Source organism: Cavia porcellus, unplaced genomic scaffold (assembly GCF_034190915.1).
Source record: "Cavia porcellus strain 051 isolate PalLab524CR breed Dunkin Hartley unplaced genomic scaffold, mCavPor4.1 scaffold_1, whole genome shotgun sequence".
NCBI classification, from domain to species: Eukaryota; Metazoa; Chordata; class Mammalia; order Rodentia; family Caviidae; genus Cavia; species Cavia porcellus.
In genome coordinates this window covers 241,403,459-241,427,313 of record NW_026947484.1, presented here as the reverse complement: position 1 = coordinate 241,427,313, position 23,855 = coordinate 241,403,459, and the positions used below count along the sequence as shown (strand labels likewise).

General features: G+C 44.4%; 1 long non-coding RNA gene across 2 annotated transcripts in view; it reads left to right on the top strand.

Annotated features, from left to right (window-relative positions):
• The first annotated feature begins 522 nt into the window (after positions 1-522).
• The window catches only part of LOC134474813 (uncharacterized), a 56,734-nt gene continuing 33,401 nt past the window's right edge, over positions 523-23,855 (top strand). For both annotated transcript variants that reach the window (XR_010045703.1, XR_010045677.1), the window contains exons 1-5: positions 523-987; positions 16,363-16,497; positions 17,091-17,248; positions 19,092-19,167; positions 21,684-21,876. This is a non-coding gene — a long non-coding RNA (uncharacterized LOC134474813). The remainder of the gene's footprint in view (positions 988-16,362; positions 16,498-17,090; positions 17,249-19,091; positions 19,168-21,683; positions 21,877-23,855) is intronic.

The window sequence follows — 23,855 nt, the reverse complement described above, 5'->3', positions numbered from 1 at the left end:
CTTGACTGTGGTTATTATGTAACAGTGAATTTTATCAAAATGTGCTGTGCATTTTAAATATATACATATGTGTAAGCTTTACTCCTTGGTATAACTCAACAGAGCTGGACAAATTTTGAAAGGGAAAGCGCTTCTGAACGAAGACGGTAATGTCTGGGAGAAGAGTTTCGGCAAATAGCAAGATGCTGCAGACCGTTAGGGGAAGCTACCACCTGAGCGGATTTCATGAGCGCGTTACCGTGTCTGCCATTCACCGTGCTGGTTTCAAAAATGCCCGATGTGCTTGAGTGCGTGCGCTGCCAGCTGGGCAGAGTTCCCTCTTCAGATATCCAGCTGAAGGCATTGGAGAGGACCCTAGTTATCTATGATTTCAACTCCACCTGTTTACCATTTTCTTGTTAAAAGGAATTAGTCAGTGTTGGGTATGAGGCTATGAAGCAATTGAGCAAATCTCTACTGCGGCTATAATACAAATCCATCTTCAAGCCCGGAGCAAATTGTTCTCATTTGGGGAGGGGAAAAGGTATTTTCTCAGTTAAAAACAAAAATTAACAAATATTTTGCAAAAGGTGAACTCTAGGGTCCCCACCGAATCCTGAACAAATTAGAGCGAAGCAGAAACAGCTGTGCAGAAGAAGGCTCGACCTGGGAGCAGCTTCCCCACTCGCAGAGCACACTCCTTGGAGTCAGCTCTTGGCAGCTTTGACTGTCCCTTGACACCGCAGCACAGGAGCTGGCGCTGTGGAAAGCGTGCTCAGGACGAACCGCGGAAGCTCCCGCGCTCTGTGCTTTGGGACCTGCTGAATTCCAAGGTAGCACCATCCTCATTTCCCCCTGGGACATAACCCGTGTAGACGAGGAAGGTTTACCTCCACAGCAGGAGAAAGAAAGCAGAGCGGCAGCTGCTGGGCCCTGAAACCCCAGCTCACGTCTCTGTGAGAGCCCTCACTAGCCAGGACTCCTTCGGCAATCCTGTGACCCTCACCTGTAAGTGTCTTTTGAAAAACTGGATTTTTTTTCACCCAATGATAGTTAAAAGTTACTCAGTAACTCAAAAATATTGAAATATTATCTTGACCATTTTTCAGATTTCAGGTTTGCATCCAAGCCACCTAAAACTGCTGTGTTTAAGTAAAAGAAAGATGTCAAATGATGATGAACACCCTACAACAATTTAGCACATTAAGGAATTGTAAAACAGTTCAGTGTTTGTTGCACTCTTGACTTTATGCTCATTTTTTTTCTGTGGAATTGATTGGGAGTTTCTCCAGGGCTCATATGAAAAGCACACCTCTTTTCCACCCACGTTCCAAACCAATCAGAAATAAATACAAAAAGAGTAAAAATTTCAGAACAGAACTTGTGTAATCTATCAAGCAGGCCTGGCTCCGTGGGCTTCCTTCTCAGGGCTGTGGGCTTTGAAGCACTGGACTCAGATGAGCAAGTCTTAAGAACCCCACTCAGGGTGCACCAGCCAGTGCTGCAGGGTTACGCCAGTGTAGACCAGTACTCTGCTGGAGCCCACACCAACCAAGAGCGCGGAACTCTCTCAGTAGAACGGAACTCCCCTCACAGCACAGAGTGTAATTTATTTTTTACAGGTAGCTAAGTTTCTATCTATAATGCTCACGAGTCACAGGGACAAACATTAAAGATAAAAGACTTTCCCCACCTTCCCATCTCATATCCCTCGTGGCTCCTCCAGAGAGAGCCTGTTTTAAGTAGTTTCTGCTTCCTGCTCCTCTGGTTGTTATAGTAATACTAACTGATATACTTCTCAGACTACCAACTTTAAAAAATACCTATTGATTCTCATTCATAAAAGATGTGGAATTTCGCCCACTTGCATCCTCCTACATCCTCTTTCTCTGCCACTTTGTAATCAGCTTGAAGATGCTGCTGTTTTTGCTTCTTTTGTGAAAGGCAGCCTTGTTAAAACTGGACATGTAGGGTTCAGATTCCATCACTTATGTACTCACTAGCTATCGAATCTTGGAAAAAATACTTCACCTATCTAAACATCCAAATTCTCAGCTGTCACTGGGGATAGTAATGGTACATCCCTCACAGACTGCTTTAGGACAAAAGAGATCACCCTGTACAAAGTGCTCAGATGTTTGCCTAACAGTCAGAACATGGGACAAATGTTACACAGAGTGCTGTGTGACAGTGCTTTTATCTACATACTGAGAATAAAATTTGAATTCTAACACACTCTACAATATTATGATTATTTAAACATTTTAGATGAGATCAAATAGCATACTAGAACCATTAAAGAAGAAATGTAACATTTTTTCACTAAAATTTCTTTAAGTAAACTTTTCCAACTCTTGTGCTTAATATATCCCCGTAAATTATTCTAGAATTATTCTATTCTATTCTGTTCATACTTTTTCGTACATCTCTTGGATTCAGAATCCATAGAATGAGACTGTGTCCAGCTTACAAATTCTCCTGTGCATGTTGCATATGGTCATGTACGCTCTACAAACCTTATTTTTCTCACCACTAGATAGGGATAATATAGTATTTGCTCACAGTGTTATGACGGGGAACAACACAACAATACATTCACAACACATAGCAAGGCTGATAGGCAAACTCGAATGAAATCAGCTCTCACAAAACAGTGGGACTGAACTTTGAATCTGTGCAAACATAGAGAGAATAACAGTAATCTGTACCTACTTTACCTGCCTGCTGTAATGAAAACCTGCTTCCATGTTAGAGGAAGACAAATCAGCCAAAGTTTGAATTATCTATGTATTTTTTACTCATAATATCTGATATTAAATAAAAAGTATGACAAGAAAGAGGACCATATGATCAAAACCAAGAGAATATACAATCACTCAAATCAGATAACAGGTGATCCACTTATTATCATTATTTACTTCAAGTCGCTAAGATACAATGATAAGATACAATATATTTTATTTTATATATTATATACCCTAGATTATATATTCCAGTTGATAATATAAAATTAAAAAATTTTAAGTTAACTAAAATATCTACAGTCTGCATATAGAAAGAAGACATACAATACAGGAAAATCGCATAGAGTCATGTAGAATTTGTACAAAGATCTGCCACCCCTGTACTGGAGTACGAGCAGAAGAGGTGAAAGGGTCATGGTAGAAACAAGATTTGAAGAGGTCATAGTCGATAATTACTCCAAACAGAGGAAAGTTATCAAGCTACAACAGTCAATAAAAATTTAGCGAAGGATAAACAAGTGAACCAAACACACCAAAATGGGCGCCACATAACAAAACTGCTGAAAACAGAAGACAAAAAGAAATCTTTACTGTATGTTCTAGACAGCAATTGCTTGTCAAGGAACAGCTAGCAAAAGTTTGTTCCCACATTGTGGGGCTGTCTCGTCACTTGGTGGTTTCTCTTGCTGTGCAAAAGCTTTTTACTATGGTGAAGCCCAGGCATTGATTGATGGTGATAGCTCCTGTGTGATTGGGGGTTTGCCATAAAATCTTTGTCTACACCAATCAGTAGCTTCAAGAGTTCTGCCTAGTCGCCCTTCCAGGAGGTTGAGTGTTTCTGTTTCAATACGTAGATCTTTGATGCATTTTGATTTTACTTTAGTGCCTGGCAAAAGACAAGATCCAGTTTTAGTCTTCAGCATGTGGCAATTCAGTGTTTCTAGCACCATTTATTAAAGAGGCTGTCTTTCTTCTAGTGAACATGTTTGTCAAAGATAAGTGGCTGAATGTGTTTGGAGTTGTTTCCGCATCTTCTGGAGCTGTTTGTGTTCCAATGAGCCTTAGGTTTGTTTTTTTGTTCGGTTCTGTTTTGTTTTGTTTTGCAAGTACCGTACTGTTTTTATCATGTGAACTCTGTAATATACTTTCAAATCAGGAAGTCAGGCTTTGTGATGCCTCTACCTTGCCTTTGTTATTCAAATTGTTTTTGTTATTCTAGGTCTTCTCTAAATAAATTTTAGAAATGTTTTCTCTAGGGAAGTATGCTAGTGGTATTTTGATTGGAATTGTATTAAATCTGTATAATAATTTTGAAAGTATGATCATTTTCACTATGTTGGTTCTTCCTACTCAAGAGCAATGGATATCTCTCCATTTTGTCATATCCTTGTTAATTTCCGTTTTCAGAGTACTGTAATTTTTAATATGAAGATCATTTATTTCCTTTGTTAGATTGATTCCTAAATATTACACTTTTTAATGCTATTATGATAAGTATTATTTTCCTAATTTCTCTCAGTGAATTTGATATTTGTGTACAGAAATGCTGTTGATTTTTGAGTGCTCACTTTCTATCCAGTTATGTAACTGGTTATTTAATCTAAAAGTCTTTCGATAGCGTTTTTGGGGTCTTCTATGTAGAGTAGCATGTAATCTGCAAACAATGATAATTTAACTTTTTCCTTTCCTATCCATATTCCTTTTGTTCATTTCTCTTTCCTAATTGCTCTGGCTAGTGTTTCCAGAACTGTGTTGAATAGGAGTGGTGATAGTGGACATCCCAGTCTTCTTCCTGATTTTAGAATACAATCTTTCAGTTTTGATCATCTAATATAATGTTACCTGTTGGTTTGTCACAGATGGTTTCATCCCTTTGAGATAGAGACTGACCGTCAGGTCCAGTGTTCTCTTGGGTTTTTATCATGAGCGGGGCTTGGACTTTGTCAGATGCCTGTTCTGCATCTACGGAGGTGGTCAGCTGGGTTTTGTCCTTGGCGCCCTTACTTTGCTGTATTACACTTACTGACTTGTGTATGCTGCAACTCCCTGAATCCCCAGGATGAATCCTACGTGGCCATAGTCTTCTTAATGGTTTGCTGTATTCTCCTTGCCAGTGTCTTTTTGAAGACTTTTGTGTCTATATTCATTAGGGATATTGGCCTTTAATTTGCTTTTTGGGTTGAATTCTTCTTTGGTTTTGGAATCACAGTAATACTAGTAAAAAAAAAAAAAAAATAAAGGACCCACAGATCAGTGGAACAGATTAGAAAATGATGAACAACTCCAAACACACCCAGCCACCTTATCTTTGACAAAGGGAGCAAACAGGGGTGAAATTTTGGAAACAACCCAAATTCTCATCAACCTATGAATGGATAAAAACACATTTTGTTTTTTTAAATATAATGGAGTTCTACTCAGCCATGCCAGAGAATAAACTTGAGACATTTCTAGGTAAATGGATGTACCTTGAGACTATACTCTTAAGCAAAATAAATTGGGCATGTATGTGTAAATACCATATTGTCTCAATGATGTGAGAAACTGAAAGCATAAATAAGAACCAAAATGTGTAACAAATATTTTGAAATAGGAAGAAATAGTTCAAAAGAGAAGGGATACTGGGGGGAGGGGGAGAGGAAAGGAGGAGCCAAGATAAATCACGTACAGGTACAAATTCCTTATGATGAACATAATCATTCTGTGTATCTAAGTAATACCCATAAAACTTATCTTAAAAATCTTAAAAGCAGCTCCACAAAGATATTCTGTATTCAGAACAACAAGACTGACAGACGACCTCTCCTGAGAAATGATGGAAACTTGAAAACAATGGCTGGACATCATTAATGCTCTTAAAGGAAAAAAACCCCAGAATTCTATATTCATAGAGACACACTTCAAAGGTTAAGGCAACATACAGATATTTAATAACATAAAGAACGTTTGTCAACAGATCTATTCTAAAAGATACAGAACACAGATGATTATTATTAATGTTGACTGAAACATATAAGAAAGCATTTCAATCTGAACTTTGGGCTCCCTTTCAACTCAAAAACGAGGTGCAGCACGAGGAATTGACTTCTGCTGATTAAACCTTTGATGGAGAAGGGTTTTCGGAACTGATTTCCCAGCTATTTCCGTTCTCTCCATTCCATTGGCCCTCTCTCTCCGCTCTTTTGTTATAGTCTATGTCTATGCCGTTAGTGACTGTTTCTGTAATATAGGTGGTCCCAGAGTTTCAGATTTAAGTTCTCAAGCTTAGACCATCCCTGGCACTGCCAGTGCAGGCGCTGACTCACTACGTAGTTCAGGGCGCGGGAGATGCCGAGGGGTTCGCGGTGGCACCCACAGGAGGCACTGAAACTGGCCTGCTTTTTCAGCGGCAGCGCCGTAGAACACTTCCCTGTCTTTCTGCATCTTCAAACTGATGCTTATTGTTGCCCCATATTTTATCTTTATTTTCCCTCAAATTAAGCAAGGTTACTCTGACGATATTTAGATTAATTCACCAACAGTTTCTTAGCTCATTATTTTTTTTTGCACTTTGTCTTAGAATTTCATTTAAACATGTCACTAGTAAGATTCCTTTTTCGTTATGCAGAAAAAGTCTTTACATTATTAATTCTCAAAAAACACATGTATGGGGTATAACATCTCTGGATATTACACTGTCTCGGGATCTTCCCCTACACTGATGTGAGAAGAAACATCTGTTGGGTTGTTAATCAGGTGATCTCTCCCTTCTCTCTGTTTTTCTCAGATGTTCATGGCTTCTTTATGATTTTTCTTACTTGTAGTAAACTGATATTCTTGGATCTGAGAGCTGAGGTTGCACAGTAAGTAGCCACTAAATATTGGTTCATTATCCATTATCTCCTTCAGGACCTAGAAGCAGACAGCTCTCAGCTCTTCACCCTTTATTCTCTGCTCTTGAGAGCAGTTGCCTTTTTTGGTATCTTTTTAATCTATATCAAGGGTCACTCAATATTGTCTACATCAGTCTTACATTTAACCTAGCGTGCCTTTAATTTTAAACAGTATTACTTTTCTAATATTTTAATTCTTTTGCAGTATTGTGATAGCTTTATAATGAAATTTACTATTTGCTCGTATTTTTCTTTTTCTCCTTTATTCAAAAAAGTGAATAAGTTTGTTGAGTGCTCTTTTTAACGATGATACCTGGTACATTTGGAAAACTGGTTCCCCTGCATGTCATTCAAGGTACCTTGTTCCTGTGTGCTTCTTCCCCCACAGGGGGTGGCTCGTTTTCCTTGGCATTTTATCTACGGGAACTCTCGAGGCCTGGGTTGAATTAGCATTCTTCCAAACATGATTTGTATTTGCTTCTGCCAGTTTCCTGGGGCACCACTGACCTGGGGCGATTTTAAATTGAGTTGTCCATCTGAGACACTGCAGGCCTCACAGGTGGCATATGTTTAGATGGCAAACCTGGGAGGGACCAGCGCTAGGTCGAAAATCTCAGGAGGGGACTTGCCCCCACTAGTGTCAGTGGGTGGGAAATTTTGTTACCTTCCTGTTTTTGTGGTGTGTGTATCATTCAGCCTGCTGCCAGCGGGGCAGAAGCTAGGATTCTAGCTGAGTGCGGAGCCTCCTTTCTTCAGACCCTTACAGGGGCCAGCTCCTGGCCACTTTGTCCGCTCGCCTGAGTCCTGTATGGCATTTGCAGCAGACTCCCCTGTTCTAAGGCAGAACTTTTGTGTCCTGGAACATTTGTCTCCCATCTTCTCTTCTTCCAGTGCCCGCTGATAGGGCCTCAATGAGCCTGCCTCCGTGCCGTCCATGTATCTGAACCCCATCCCCTGAGACAATGGACCGAGGGGGTGCGGCATCCAGGAAGCATGAGGACTGCGCCCACAGGTCCAGGGTCAGTGGCTTAAGGCGAGGCCCCAGAGCTATCCTATCTCATCCTCCTGCCCATGGAAGGTCATGGCGAGAAAGTGGCCACCCAAGAGCAGGCTCTCATTAGAGACCATAACTACCACTGCCCTGGCCCCAGACCTTCAGCCTTCAGAACTGTGAAGAGTTTGTGACGCTTCACAGTGGCTCAAGCTGTCTAAGGGAAGATGCAGAAGTCAGCTGTGTATTGGGTAAATGTGGGCACCTTCTTCCCGTCCCATCACCCCTCACAACTCTACACTTCTGTCCCCAGGCTGTCACTGAGACATTAGAAAGGGTGGGGTTGGTTTCATTCTATTTTCAGCTAGATTGCAGTTCCTGATAAAATAGGGCTCATGTTTTAGTATTTTATTTTACTTTTTTGGAACCTGGAATTGAACTCAGGACCTTGTGCTTATCAGGCAGGCACTGTGCTATATCACTAGCAAGGCTATTGCATATGGAGCATCTTGTTGCATGCCCTATAAGATAGTCAGCCTCCATTCATACTACCATGACAGATCTGTCTGTTAAAACGTAAAAATAAACAGAAATCTTGAACTAGCTAATAATCAGTTTGTGCCACCTTGATCATGTCTGTGTTTGAGCACCTCCAGACTAATTCCAAAGAAAACACATTCCGTTTGGTGATTATGTTCAGAATGTCTTACTCCCCAGGATCAAATCTCCCTCTGATTTGCTGTTCTCAGCAAGGTACCAAACAGTGGATAAAATCAAGACTAGGTAATCAAGCAGAAGAGGCTGAAGATGTGTGTTTTGCAAATGTTCCCAGAGCTGTGCTTGTATGGAGACGCATAGATATTGTTTTTATCCGAATCCTGAGGGGAGGTTAGGGGAGGCCCTCCTCAGGCCAGGACATAGAGCCGAGAACAGGGCTGCTGTCGGTGCCAGTGGGATCTTCATCATCCCAAGATCAGACCTGCCAAGGCCTTCACAAGTGATGATTAGTCATGCGCTTTGGATCAGGGCAGTGTTCTTCTACTGGCTTGGGCCCTGGATAACTCTCCCTAATGCAATCAGCAAAGCTCCCATGGCTGGAATAATTCTTTTCCAGCTCCAGGTCAGGCTCCAGTAGATGGCTTGAGCCCTGGGCTGACCCATCATCTTCCTGAACTCCTCCTACTACGTCTGCCCAGGCACCTTTTGCCAGATCGCTCAGGATGCGCCTCAAATAAAAGTTCTAGATGTAAAGAACTAGGGTTTGGGGTCACCGTAGGTTGTGTGCGATGCTGTTCACAATTCGGGTTTCAGGGGAAAGGGAGGGAACAGCCGCTTGTGGGGTGCTCCTGGGGTGCTGCCTTTGCTGGCGGCTCTCTCCGAAGCTTAGATTTATGGAGGTCACTGTGCTCATCCATTTAGGGTTCGTGGAGATAATGCCGTTCTCGTCTTTCCAGCCTTCTTGGGAGATGAGAACTTTTTCTCTCCAGTCTTTATTTCTTGTTAAATCTGGAAAGCTTCTCCTTCACTCAGTCCAAATCGCCGCCCCTATTTGTCTTCACTCAAGCCAGTAATGTGGGAAGAGAGGTTCTCTGACCAGTAAAACTTCCCCACAGCTCCCCACACAGAAGCACAGCCTGAGTTCTTTGTTTTCGAGACCCCGAGGCTCTGGGCCACTGACTCGGCGTGATTAAATCACCTTAGCTTGCCTGGCTTGGGTCTGGGTTTTGCTTGTTTCCCTGATTTGTCCTTGAACCAGCCATGTAGCCTTAGTGAGTTTCCACGCTTTTTAAACACACTTTTTATTAGTCAAAGTTATTTGTGAACTGTGTGAGTCAGTACCTAACCTGGTTGTGTTTTGGGGTGGTAGAGACCTCATTTAATCCAGATAGCCTCTTACAAACCCGGAGGACCCAATGCATAGTAACTGTTACAGTTACTTATTCTTCCACATATGCAATTGCAATTGTGGTAATGGCGATAACTTGGGATTACAGTAACTTGGACTGGCCCAGGGGTCCCCTCTATAACACACTCGGTGCTCCGGAGGAGGGAGGTTTTCTACTCACATCTTCAAATGCCTTGCAGTTCAGAGCCAAGTGACCATGAAGCTTCGCTTGTTTAAAAACCAGGACCTCCCAGCCCCCAGACCCAGGCAGGAATTCCTGTGTAGTCAGTCCCCGTCATGGACGGTTTCTGAGGCTCCGAGGCCAGTGTGTCTGGGAAAGTTTCAGGCTGGAGGCATCAAGGAGTATTAATGTGCAGATGCAGGATCTGTCAAGAATACGAGCTGTCTGCAACAAAAACCACCTGCGTGGCTTGTGATGTTTTTGAAACAGAGTGCCGGAAAGCAGGGGCCCAGGGCCAAGAGAGGAAAACGGAGCTGTGGATTTGTGGGCAGCTCCGAGCACAGGCTGAGGTGGAGCGGGAGGAAGCTACTGCCTTGCTGCCCTGTCTCAGCCCCTCTGCTGGTTTGGGTGACGGACTTGTCAAGCCCAGGCAGACCAGATTTCTCATGGTGCAAAAAAGAGATGAAGAGGTCAGTGTTTCCCTTAAAACTTAGAGAAGGGGCTAGCACAAGCAGTGACTCCTCCATAGCTTGAAGCTGAGCACCGTAAGTTGCCAAATAATAGCCCAAATCCACTGAGTGTGATGCCAGGACCTATGCTGGGTGCCTCTCAGACCCTGAGAACAGTGGATCTGGAGGGAAACCAGTTCACATCCTGTTAGAGCACGGACACCAGTCACCTCCCACTATTCCAAGCTTGCAAAGGATGTTGCCACCAGGATGGGTGCAGAGCCCCCCAAACAGGCAGCCCCGTGCCTGGGAGAGAACCTTTGGCTGTGGGCTAGGACACACAGGAGCCCAGCGGGCCAGGCTCCCTTATTCCCTGGCGTGCCAGGGCCTTGGCTTACAGAGAGTTTCCCAGTCATGAGTTAAAACTGGTTTTTCTGTCCCTACTCCATGCCACAGGAGCCTTGGCTGCAGTTTAATGGGGAGCTCCAGAACAGTGAAAGTAGCTACTGAGGTACGCAGTGCTGGCAGAATCCTGGAGCCAGCAAGTGCAATTTGAAAGGCTTCAAAAATCTAACTTGCTGGATGACGACTAAGCCCAACAAAAGCACTTCCCGGGGCACGGCAGGAGCCAGCCCAGCGTGTCAGGTGTGGGGTATCGGGGACATTGTCCAGGCCGGCCTTCCCGCTATGGCGCCTTCAGCAGCCACTCGCCCCACACTCCCAGGCTTCCGCACCTCCCTCCTCACCTCCAGGAGCCCATCCCGAGGGGCAGCCTCCCAGCTTCCAGCAGTGATGAAAATGCAAGGATTCGGGGAGCAGCAGGTGACACCTGGATGAGAGGCACAGACTCCAGAGCCTGTGACTGGGGGCGAGGGGACCTCAGCCCGACTGCAGGGCACCAGGTCCAGCAGGAAGCACGCAGGCGGGCGGACGGGCTCAGGTGCTCTGGGGCTCACAGGGGCAGTTAGCTGTGCACAACACACAGGGAAAGGGACCATTCCACTGCGAAGAATACTTACCGGTTTAAGTGGAATATCTGGGCAGGAAAGAGCTGCTTAACCCTGGCGTTTTTATTAAATTGATTAGTTTTTGTATGATACTGCCTATAAGCCAAATTCATTTCTATCTCAACACTTCTTTGAATTACATGAGTTATATGATATTGTACCTGCTTTTTGGAGGAAGAGTGGATTGGAATGTTTAAAACTGTGTAAAATCAGCAGAAGTTGGGTTTAGCCTGCATCGTCTCACTGCACATTTTGGGCTCTTTCCATCTGAATTTACTTCCACTTCACGCCAGGACACAACCTTTTAAAAACATACTACGGTATCCATGTTAGACCCAGAAACATAGACTTCATGGTTTTTTTTAAACCAGGATACCTTTAAAATGAGTTGGTTTTCAGTCCAGCCGTGTAGGGCCAGGGCCTCTGGACCCTTTGGAGTAAGAGGAATGAGCTGTGTTTGAAAATATCTAACATGCAGACTCCAGGAAAAGGAAACAAATCATAAAGAATATCCACGCTCTGGACTGGGTTCCTTTCAGGTGTGAGTCTGTGACTTAGGATGAGCACATGCCTGTAAGCAGCTGTTCCTGAAGGCGGGCGCTGTGATATTCCTGATGGGTCAGCGACGGACCCCTGCCAGGCAGTAACCATGCAACCAACGCAAACCTGCAGATACGTGTAGTTGTCAAAGTTTCAGTTCCCTTAATTTTAAAGTAAGACAGAAGGATTGTCTCTGTGGAATTATTGTGACTGTCTCTGGGCTCTTCAACCCCCAAAATACTTAAAATATTGGCATGTAACTTCGGTTCAATACACGTTTGTAGAGAACTTTCTCAGCATGTTTCATACGACCTGCTAGACTCTGGAGGTACAGAGACAGCCATTTCTGTTTGCTCTCCTTAGGGCTTCATGCTAAACTACCATCCGTGTTTCTGTGCAAACTGCTTGAGTGAGGGTAGAAGCCCGTACTGTAGTAGTGAACAATCCTCCCAGCTCAGGAGGTCTGCTTCGTGTCTGTACAAAGCTCACCAACGATCCAGATGCTTCTCTTGGAGCCATTCTCTCCATGGCACCATGACCATTTCCATATTTCAGTCTCTGCCATGTCAGTGTGACTTCCACACTCACAGACAAGGGGAAAGCTAGACCACCGATATTTCGTTTTTCTCTCTCAGCTTTGTTCTTGAAGCAGAGTTTATAAACTCTCACAGTCCTGGGGCCACCAGCTCACAACTGCACTTTACAAAGGTGCTGAGGAAGTAAAGTGGAGTTACAGATACGGGGCTGGGTGGGAAGCAAGAGGAGAAGGAAGAGTCAGAACCAGGTAACGGACACGCCCTGGGCCGAGTGCAAGGAGGGGAGCTGGCTTTGGAAAAGGAGGAGGAGTTGGTGAGGCACTGAGGAGGAGACTCTCAGCCAACAGAAGCAGGTGCCATGGTGGCCCCGCTGCACCCCTGTGGGTGGGTAACTCGGCGTAGCCTGCATCTGCCATGGTGCGACATTACGGGGAAAGTTCAGAAACTCAACTCATAGAGTAACAGCAGTGTCGTGTGGACATGCCCCTGTGCACATCTTGGGTGGTGCAGATTTCACAGGACCATCGTGACAATCTGTCCCTAAGACACTGGTATTTCCTTGGGGGATTCCCAGGAATCCACAGGGATGTAATGTGCCCATCAATTTGTTTGTTCAACTCTGAGAGTGTCATACATCTACCTTTATAAAAGCTTAAGCCAACCCTTTCAGAGTGTAGCAAACATTCAGTAGAATTCACTCTTTTCCAAAGTCAGTTCCTGTGGTTTTCCATCAATGCACACAGTCATGAAACCAGATCATTGAAGACAGCGAAGTTTTACATCCTCTGAAAGCTTCCTTCATGTCTCTCTGTAGTCCAGGTACATTCTTCACACCCCTGGCCACCATAGCTCTGTGCACACCTTCCGGGTTGCTTTATTACAATACCATACAAGCGGAATTGTGCCCTGTGCAGGGTTTCGAATGTGGCTTTGTTCGTTTAGAATAATGTCTTTCTGCCGCATCGTGGTTGTTCCCTGCATTAGTAATTAATTCGTTTTATTGCTAACTACCATTCCACTGAGTGGGTGCCCCAGTTTGTTTATCTGTTCACCAGATGAAGGACGTTTGGATCATCTCCAGCTTCTGGCAATTATGAAGAAAGCTGCAATAAACTTTCCCATCCAGAGTTTTATGTGAACATATATTTTCATTTCTCTTGGGTAAATATCGAGGAGTGGGATTGCTGGGTCAAATGGTAACTGTATGTTTAACTTTTCAAGAAATTGCCAAACTGAATTCCAAAGTGGCACAGCTCCTGCTTGTTCTCATGGTAAACTAAGGAAAATTTCAAAGGTAATGATACCTAATCCTTGTGTACGCAGAAATCTCACAATTTACAAACCACTTATTGCCTATTGTTTTATGTGGTCTTTGTAACATCAGGATAGGAACAGTGCCAAATTTTGAATCAAATGAATCAGATAATCTGGACTAAACTATTCCAGACTGTATCAGTCAGGGTTCACTAGAGGAACAGATGTTAAAAAAATACACATAAGCAGACTACAAAGAAGCACATGTACGTATTTGGTGAATAAGGAGTTTCAAGGTAGACTTACAAGGTCTTTTGCAGAGGCAGGTGTGGAAGAGTGCAAATTACCCTTGTTAGGAGCTCAAGTCCTTCCTCTGAGTAAGAGAAATGATACCCTTACGGCCGTAGTGGGGAGCATCATGATTAAGAGCTTGCATTCTAATGTCAGTCTTATCCCTGGACCCCAGGTGGCCACTTACTCCTGGTGATAGTGGACAAATTGCTTAACATACCTGAGCTTCTTACAAAATGAAAATAGAAGGGATCACTCCGGGGGATATCCTTGTCACTAAACAAGAGACATGCAAAGCACAGGTTGGAGGGATGGCTCTTGGATTTGTGCATGATAAATTGGGATGGTTGCTATTGACAGTTTTATCACTGTGGAGATGTCCTTGCTAAAAGATCGCTGTAACCTGCAAAAAGACTGCTGTATGGAAGAGAATCGTCTAGCGATTGACACAATTAAAAATCAAAATGTACAAACAGCGATTTACACTTTCAGTCCTGCCACTTCTAGTGTTCTTGACCGCTAAGCCCAGGATTCTCTCGGTCAGGCGGTGGCCCCTTAAAAACCTTTCAAGGAGATTTTAAGGTAATTTCTTCTGTGAATAAGGCCTGGAAAGCTACACAGCCATTTTCTTCCTTGATTTCACTCTTTGTGGTCGAGCAGTGCAATAGGATTCATTCTCAGGACCACATCTCTCCAAGAAACGGGCTGTCGGAGAGAGACGTCGTAGCCGATGGTGTTATGGGGCTGCAACAGGAACCTCCCTTCAGGATGTCATCAAGGCCCTTCCGGTAAGTGGCACTCTGCTTATCAAGACCAACTCCCTAGATGTGGGGGTCTTCAGCAGCGTGGAATTTAGGTGAACAGACCTGCTCGCTAGGTGTTTTGCAGAAGGCACTGAATGCATATACCCAGCGACCAGGTAGCATGTGGGTTTGTCTGCAGCACGAGTAGTTAACTCAGACATGTGGTTCATGCCCTGATGTGAAACTTGATTATTCATCTTCTGAGTGTGTTGTTTATTTTAAATTTTTCATTTCAAAATAACTTCAAGATAACACGAAATTTACAAAAACAGTGCTGAAACTGCTGGACATCATTTTACTAGGGTTCACTGGTTTCAGCATTTCCCTGTTTGGTCACAGTCTCTTTATGCACCCATGTGCGTGCGTTTACACATGTGTGTGTACGTTTGATCATTTCTGAAGCATTTGAGGATAGTTTACATACCTTGCACTCCTCTACCCTTTGAAACTTCCGTGTGTTTTCTAGGAAAATTAATACTCTCATATATAAATGGACACGCTTCATATTTATGAAAGGTACAGTCAATACAAGATCTTTATTGAATCTGTATTGTGTGTTCCCTTTTATCAATCCCTAATCACCTTCTTAATCCTCCACTACAAGAGAACACTCAGGGCAGCACTGGGCTGTTTGGTTTCTGTGTTACAGTAGCAGCTCTTCAGCCTGACGTCTCTTCCTCCGTAATATGTGAAAACTGCAGACTAGTTATAGAGTGTCACTCTGTCGGGTTCATCTGACGTTAATGACGTCTACAATGTCTTGGTTGTATTCTGGTCAGGCATCTCTGGGCAGGACACTGCATACCACATCTGGAAAGCTGGAATGTTAGCTAGCACTCATTTTTGCTAATTTTGATCAATGGCCAAGGAGCTGCTCAGTTTTTCTCCGTATAGTTATGTTTCCGGCTGGAAATTCATAAACTTTCTCTCCTACACTTAGCGTTCATGAACGAGTTCTTCCCAAACCAACACTCACCATGGATTACACTGTGCCATTCACATTTTGTCCTTTGGGATTCCATTATAAGGACAGCCCCACATTTCCTACCTACCTGTCGATCATCTATCTATCTCTATCATCTATCAACTGCAGCATGTGTTCATAGATTTATATTTTCATCAACTAGCTGCAATCCATTGTCCACCTTATTTATTTTGATGTTAGTGAGAGTCTTTTCAAACTAGCTCTAGTGTCTCATGGCATCTCCCAGCATTTTTCCGAGAAATTGTTTGCTGTTACAATAAAACATTGCAACTTCTTTCTTAAAATATATAATTAAATTTGTTGGTACATTTAAATATACAGAATGGTCATTTGCATCACTGGGAATTTGTCTCTATACACGATATATTTTGATTTCTCTATTTTTCCCAGTCCCCCCCTTCCCTTCAATCCATCATTTCCTCCCTATTTACAAAGCACCATTTCCATTTTCTTCTTCTTTTTTAAATTTCTTTTCCCCCCTCCCTCTCCCCCAGTTCTTGTTTCCTTTTGAGCAGTTTCTTGCCCTTTTGTACATTTGGGTCCATATTTATTCTTTCAGTTTCTCACAACAGGGAGATGATCCAATGTTTACATGTGAGTCTCATTTATTTCACTTAAGAGTCCTATGGTCTCAAGGTGCATCTATTTACCTAGAAATATCTCAAATTTATCCTGCTTTAGGCCAAGCAGTACTCCATTATATCTAGGTAAAAACCCACATCTTCTTTATCTGTTCCTTGGTTGAGGGGCATTTGGATTGTTTCTACAATTTAGCTATTACAAACTGTGCTGCTGTGAACACTGGTGCACATATATCACTGTGGATGATCTTCTAATTCTTCCAGGAAGATGTCCAGAAGGAGAACAGCCGGGTCAAATGGGACCATCAATCCTAGTGTTTGAGGACTCTCCACACTGAGTTCCAGTGTCTGTACTGTCTACGCTCCCAGCTGTGGAGGAGGCTTCCTTTCTCCAGCACTGTAAGTCACTGCAGTGTCAACTTAACCGCCGCTCGGTATATGTGTGTGATACTCAGTGGTCAGGTTCAGCTGGGGTTTGGCGCATGGTACATAGTGCAACCTGATCATTCCACCGCCCTGCAAGGCCTCCACCCTCCCGCCCTGCTTTTCCCTGTGTCTTTAGTTTACCTTCCTGTTTCTTATCATGGATCTTCGATTTTGCTCTTTATATTATTTATATTTTGAGTCTCTCCCATTAAAGAAACCATGTGATATTTAACTGTAACTAATTTACTTCACTTGGTATTATGGTCTCAAGATGTGTCAACTTTCTTAAAAATTGTTCAAATTCATACGTATTTCTGAGCAGTGCTCCATTTTCTTTTCCACTCCCCTCTTATGGGCACGCACTCTGATTCCACAGCTGTGAGCTGGGCTGCAGGAACATGGGTGCACGAGGGTCACTGTAGTGTGATGTCTCTGGGAAGATACCCAGGAGAGTTATCCATAGAGCAAGTGAATTTCTATGCTTAGCTTTTTGAAGAATCTCCGGACTGCTTTCCCGAGTGGGTGCACTGGCCTCACTCTCACCAGCAGTGTCCCTTTTCCCACAGCCCCATTTGCATTTGTTGTGTCTTGAGTCCATGATGATGGCCATTCCTCTGGCATAAAGTGGAACCCTAGTGCTGATTCCATTTGCATTTCCGTGCTGGCCAAAGTGCTGAACGTTCTTCTCCTGTCATCTGCTGGGCCTTTGCGCAGCTTCTCAAGAGTGCGTATTCAGTTCACCTGCACAGTTTGTTTGTGCCTTTTGTTTTGGGATCCAGTTTTTAATTCATTACACATCCTAGGTGATGGGATGAATCCGGAGAAAAGTTGACAAATTATTGTGATATCTGTGATATAATCCTATCTGTTGAAGCTTGGAATTATTTCTTTTGCAATTGGGGTTCTGTTCAGAAACTATCAGAAACTATGCCCATGCCTGTCTTTAAGGGTTTCGTTATTTTTTTCTTCCAACAGGTCCACTGTTATTATTTATAATCTATAGGTCTTTGAATTATTGTGATATGATTTTAGCATAAGGCAAGAGACAGATCAAGATTCTTTTCTTTTCTTTTTTTGCATAGGAATAACCAGCTTTGATGTCACCATTTACTTTGGTTTTTCTGGATCTCTATTTCCAAGTAAATTTTAGAATTATATTTTTCTAGTTCTGTGAAAAAATTCTGATAGTTACTTGATAGATATTTTATTAAATCTATGTATCACTTTTAGCAATGGAGCTATTTGGACAAAAATAGTTCTTTCTTTTTTGGGGGCTTTTTCGTTTTTATCGGTACCGGGGATCGAACTCATGACTGCCTGCTTGCAAGGCAGGCGTTTATGCCTCTGAGCTAAACCCCCAGCCCCCTGGACAAAAATAGTTCTACATATCCAAGAACAGGGAGTGTCTTTCCAGTTTTTAATGTCCTCTTTAATCTCTTTTCGCAACAACACAGCTTTTTGAGTACTTTTATTGGTATGTTTCCAGTAATGTTTATGTTCCTTGTGGGACCCTGGTGCCTGCACACAGCACAGCCCGATTCTTTTCAGCATCTTTCCTCCGTCCTTCCCTCCGTCCTTCCCTCCCTCCTTCTCTCCGTCCTTCCCTCCGTCCTTCCCTCCCTCCTTCCCTCCGTCCTTCCCTCCGTCCTTCCCTCCGTCCTTCCTTCCCTCCTTCCCTCCGTCCTTCCCTCCGTCCTTCCCTCCCTGCTCTCACCCTTCTCCTGATCCTCTTCCCAGCTGAGGACAAACTCTGCCTCCACTTCCTCCTGTCCGTATTTTACTTTGCTCTTTGCCCACAGAAGTGCACTTTTTGATATACAGCTCTTTCCTTTCTTGGTTAGGTTAATTCCTAGATATTTATTTTTTTGAAGCTACCATACATGCGACTTTTTCCTTGATTTTGCTCAGTAGGTTCATTCTTGGTGCACAGGAACACTGATGATTTTTGTATGTTTATATTATGTTCTGTCAACCTGTATTTTAATTCCTCCAGTTCTGGAATCAGCCATGATTCCAAGGAACTGCTTTTATTTCTAGCAAGGAATAATATTCAAAAAAGTCAGGCTTTGGGTTTTACATGGTCATTGATATTGAAGTTTCACTGCTTTTAAATACAGTGTTTTGAGTAGCTAGAACCAGGGAAAAGCCTAGAGTGTATATATTGACACCAGTAGCTTGTGCAGCACCCTCAAGGCCCGCCCCTGCTCAGCATTATCTGCCTTTCCTCCTCCTGTATTCCTCCTCCTCTTCCCTCGTAGGTACCTGGTCACATTAAAGCATCTACTCATTGACTCAGATATTCGATATAAAAGTTAATTTTGGAACTGCTAAACTCAAGTTACTATATATATTTTTTAAAAATATTCAGAAGAATTCAAGTTTGTTTTCAGTTCCATTTTTTCCTAAAGTTATATTCTTAGTACTGCATTTTACAGCCAGCAGTGTTAGATCTAATTTTTATGAGAGCATGATAATTTTACTCATTTTAAATAAGGTTGGTTTGTTTCTTTTGCCTTAACTTTGGGATTGTTCTCACTATCTTGTTAATTTTATCCTTGAACACATAGAATATTATCATGCTTCTGAAAAAGGCCCAAACTACAAAAACCTAGGAAACCATCACCCTTCACTCCTGTTTATCTTGTAAGTATCATTTTGTTTATTATTTCTTCTGTTTTGTTGTGTTAAAAATCATGTTTGGATATATTTGCTTTCTTTCTGAAAGGACAAACAGCACCATATAGAGTAAATTTACTACTTTTTTTTTTTAACAGAGATTCAGCAGTTGGAACCTCTCCTCTCTGTCCTGCTCCCGCTGCGGGTTTATAATACTTTCCCGTTAGGGTCATGCAGATGAAGGAGGAGCGTCCCCCGCCTTCCTCCTCGGTATCAGAGAGCTCAGCTTCAGGTTCCATCTCACAGGGCTGCGGGGTGGGCATCTCCCTGAACGGGAGCGGAGGTTAGTTGGGTCCTGCAGGAGTGGCCTTCGCCTCCCTCAGCTCACAGACGGCTGACCTGTCACTCTGGACTGAGGGATCCTCACTCTCACATCCTCTTTCAGACCCTTAGGGATGGGGACTCACATTTCGGTGCTTAGCCTCCTCCGGGATTTCAGGCCTGGCCAATATTTGACCATCCAGTTAAAGGCTCGAGACTTCCTGAGTTACTTGTTAAACTCCTCTGGCAAATGTACCATTTCCACAGCAGCGCTTGGCACCCACCTGAGACAGCGCACCTCTGGGGGTGCACTGTGTCCGGTGCACTAGCACTCTCTGAGGCTCTCCCGGGAGGTTCCCTGTTCCCTGAGAGGGGAACCCTTGATTCACTGCAGTGATTACTGTAACACTGGCACAAAAATATTTACAGTACCTCAACAAATTGGAGCCCATTCCACACTCTGAACCCGAATCCATCTTGTGTCTGATGAAAGCTCTCCAGGGAAGTGTCTCTGCAGACCCTCGCAGCCCAACCCCTGGAAGGGATAAAAGGCCATGTGATTTTTTTCTTTCTCAGCCAAATTCATCACTGACAGAAAGGGGGCGCCATTTAACAGCTTGTGAAGAAAATTTTACACTTTTATAAAAGAGATAGTATGATTAAACCAGATGAAATTAAAATACATTTCATACTTCACTCAGAGCTGTCTGTTTACCTAACATTTGACATTCGAGCTGAGAACGAAGCCAAAAATAGCTCAGCTAGCCCCCTTTCTGTCTGTGCCAGCACTAATTAGTCTTATAAATTCCAGGTGGGCTTAGGAAAGGTAAGAACACGGAGAAGCATAGTGGCTGAGGACTCCTTGTGTTGCTGGGATTTAGTGACACACGGCATGTTCACAGAAGGAGCCTGGGTACCGTAGGGCCACATCTGGAACAGGGAGAGGAGCTTCGGTGGGTAGAAGTGACAGAAATCTGTCAGGGTAGGCAGCAACAGCGACAGGAGCATCTGCGGTGTCACAGCCATGGATGCTTTGCAAGGGGGCCGGGGTACCCACGTGTCAGGTCCTCGGTGGGCGCCTGCCGCACTTCGGATTCAGGATCGGGGCTCTCCCTGGGGCGCTGAGCTCCCAGCAATGGAAATGTCACACTGGCTTGTGCACAGGGCAGAAGGCCTCTGTGAACCCTTTCAAAGCTGCTGCCCCTGCACCCTCCAAGTGTCTCATTTGATCTGAGTCTTTTCAAGGGCTGGGTCCCAACCCCACAAGGCGTAAATAGAGCTTGTTATTGTAGGCGGCCACCTCCAGCTGCTCTCAGCACAGTTATATAAATAAGCCGGGGCTGGCTCAGAAGGGGTGTAAATCTCTGGCCAAAATGAGAGAAGAGGGAGCCATCCACTTGCAACCACAGTTAACATGCTGGCTGAATTTCCAGATAAACTTTTATCTCCTAGGACTGAATGCTGGTGATGGTTAGGGTAAGGCAGAGTGAGCAGGGCCCAGCGGCGGCCCAACCCTTTCTAGGCGGGCCCTCGGTCCTGCTTTTTGGGGCATTTTTCCAGGGATCCCGCGTGTTACCCAGCTTCCCAGCAGGTAGAAGGGGGTCCCCTCCCTGCAGCTCCTCTGTCTGGCCAGGGCCAGCTCTAGGGTGAACAGGGAGATGCTGACAGATGCCAAGCCGGCTGTTTCCTGTTGTAGCCAGCCTGCAGAACCACGCTGCCTCTCCTTCCTTGTCCTGCTCAGAGCAGCGCAAGGCCTCTGAGTACAGCAGCTCAGGAACCCGGCACCACTGCAGAGGGCAGCACCCACGGCTGCTGCCTGCAGCTCAGAGAAACCGCTGCCACAGCCTGCACTCTCCTTAGAAGAGAGCCAGAGGGAGCGTTTCTTAGGGTGCAGCTGTCTCCTATCTTCTTCATTTCATTTTTCTAGGTTTAGAATTTTTATTTTTTCATAAGAATATTTTTTGTTTGCTGCCAATACACACTCTACAAAGTGGCAAAAGTGGATTTTGTATTTGATTTTATTTTTTCTCTCACAAAACTTTTCTTGCAATAGTAAAAACTTGCAGTAAGAAACAGAGGTTAGAATTTACTGCTTAAACTTCCACCGTGCAGAAGTAGGTCTCAGTGCTTTTAAGGAATTTGGTTTGGTACACTTTGGGATGTCTTGAATTTTCTTCTTCAGTCTGAAATGGATTTTTACTTTTATCTTCCTGTTTCATAAGCCGAATTACCAGGGAGCAAGTCTTTGTGAACACAAAAAGCACTCCTGTGATGACTGAAGGGGAGACAGCCAAGGACGTGACCAGGTGGAAACACAGGACGCAGATTTCCTCCGGGGTTCCCTCATGCAGGCCCTCTTAGGTCCCGAAAAGAATTATGACTCCACACGCTGCATGCTGACCTATAACTAAACAGGTAAACAGCCAGAGCGCAGGCCAGCTACCGCCTCACGGCTTCCCTGTTACGTATACACTTCCACACAAGCGTGAAATGTAGGTCTTGGGACATCACTTAAAAGAACCACAAATAAACAGAGTGCGAACCCACACTCTGCTCCTCCCGGATGGCCCCAAGCCTTGGCTGGGTGCTGGGCGGTGTGTGCTGCTGACCGTCCATGTATTGTAAACACAAACACCACTGCTCAGGCCGGCTCGGGGTCAGGCGGCTGCTGACAGATGCAGGAGCCCGAGAAAGCGAGGAGGGAGAGGGTCTGCGACCTCACGGCCACACCTGCACTTTTACAGAGAGCATGCTGCAGACTCAGACATCAGTTTCAGCATGGGGCTGAGTGGGCCCAGGGATCTGGGAGCCAGGTCACCAGTTCCCAGGAGTCATTTGCCATTCCCACCTGCAGCATATGTGCTAAGCTCAAGCCCTCCAGCTGAGGTCAAATGGATGCACAAGTCACAGAAAGCTTACATGACACACGTTTCTTTTTTGTTAGACACAATAGAGGTGCAAGGCTTGTTAAACATTACCTACTTCGGCTCTCCCTTCCTACACATGGGGAAACTGAGGCAGAGGACAGTGTTCTGAGGAGAGCTTGGTGATCGTTCTTGGATACATGCTACCCCTGGACACTGAACGGTCTGTGTCAGCTCCCTTTTGAAACATAGCAAAGCACGCTAAAGCTCAGTAACTACAAACAAATTCATTGTCACGACTCGGGTGCACTGGGCTCCTGAGCTAATCTTTACTGGTGAACCAGCTGGCAGCTTGGCTCACCCCAGGAGCGAAGGCTCGGTGTCTTGTCTCCATCTGCTATTTGCCCCAGGCACCCACACAGTGCGAGGACTCCAGGACAGTGGCCCCAGTGGCCAGCGGAGGTTGGTACTGGAGCCTTGCACCACACAGTTGGTGGCCAGGCCAGCCCACCAGAGCTCTGTGAGGTCGTGCTCACCAGAGCAGCTGAAAAGCCTTCCCTGGCCCAGAGTGCGTCAGAGTTGTCTCAGAGAAGAGGAAGCGTGGCCTCTGCACAGTACGCCGCTGAGATTCCCTTTTCTGTGAGACAAAACTCACTACTGTGGGAAACAGCTTGGAAAGACTGGTCCTAGGGAGTTAGAAGGTGACATCCACTACCTTTTTGTCCTGTCTGCTCCAGATACACGTTTAGTGAGTTTGACCCCAGTACCAGAGCACAGTCCGTGGATGGCCGGACCCAGACTGGCTGTTCTGAGGAGAAGGTGCATGTGAAAGGGTATGCTCACGGGGAGCGACCATGGAGGGATGGAGCAGGTGGTGCTGCTTTGTTTTAATATTTTTTCACTGAAATAAACAGCACGCAGTGTGAACTTGCTATTGTAATGGCCATGGAGTGGAGAGTTCAGCGAAGTGCACTGAGATGCTTGCACACCCACCGGTTCCCACTGTCTACCTCCAGGTCTTTCTTATTTTCCCAAACCAGAGCCCATCAAAAACTCATGATAATTCTCGTCCTCAACAGTGTTGTACTGGCTACCATTATCCTGCTTTCTGATCCCATTAATTTGATCACTCCGGCTGTGTCAAGTCAGAAACAGCGTAAAACATCTGTCTTGTGCTCAGTTTACATAACATGATGCTCATGATGTGATAGCATGCATAAAAAATTCCTTCCCTTCCCTTTCCTTTACTTTTTGCTCTGTCTTTTTTATTTTATTTTATTGTTTGAGATAAAGTCTCACTATGGAGTTCAGGCTGCCTCAAATTCACTTATGAAGCCAGGCTGGCCTCAGACTCACAGTGATCCTTCTGTCTCAGCCTCCTGAGACAGGTATGTGGCTTCACGCCCTGATCCATTAGTTTTAATGCCAAATGACATTTCCCTGCAAGTGGTCACCACCTTCTGTTCGTTCATTCCCTTGAAGGTAAACACTCGGCTCACATCTATCTGTGGTTGTGAACAGGGCATAGTT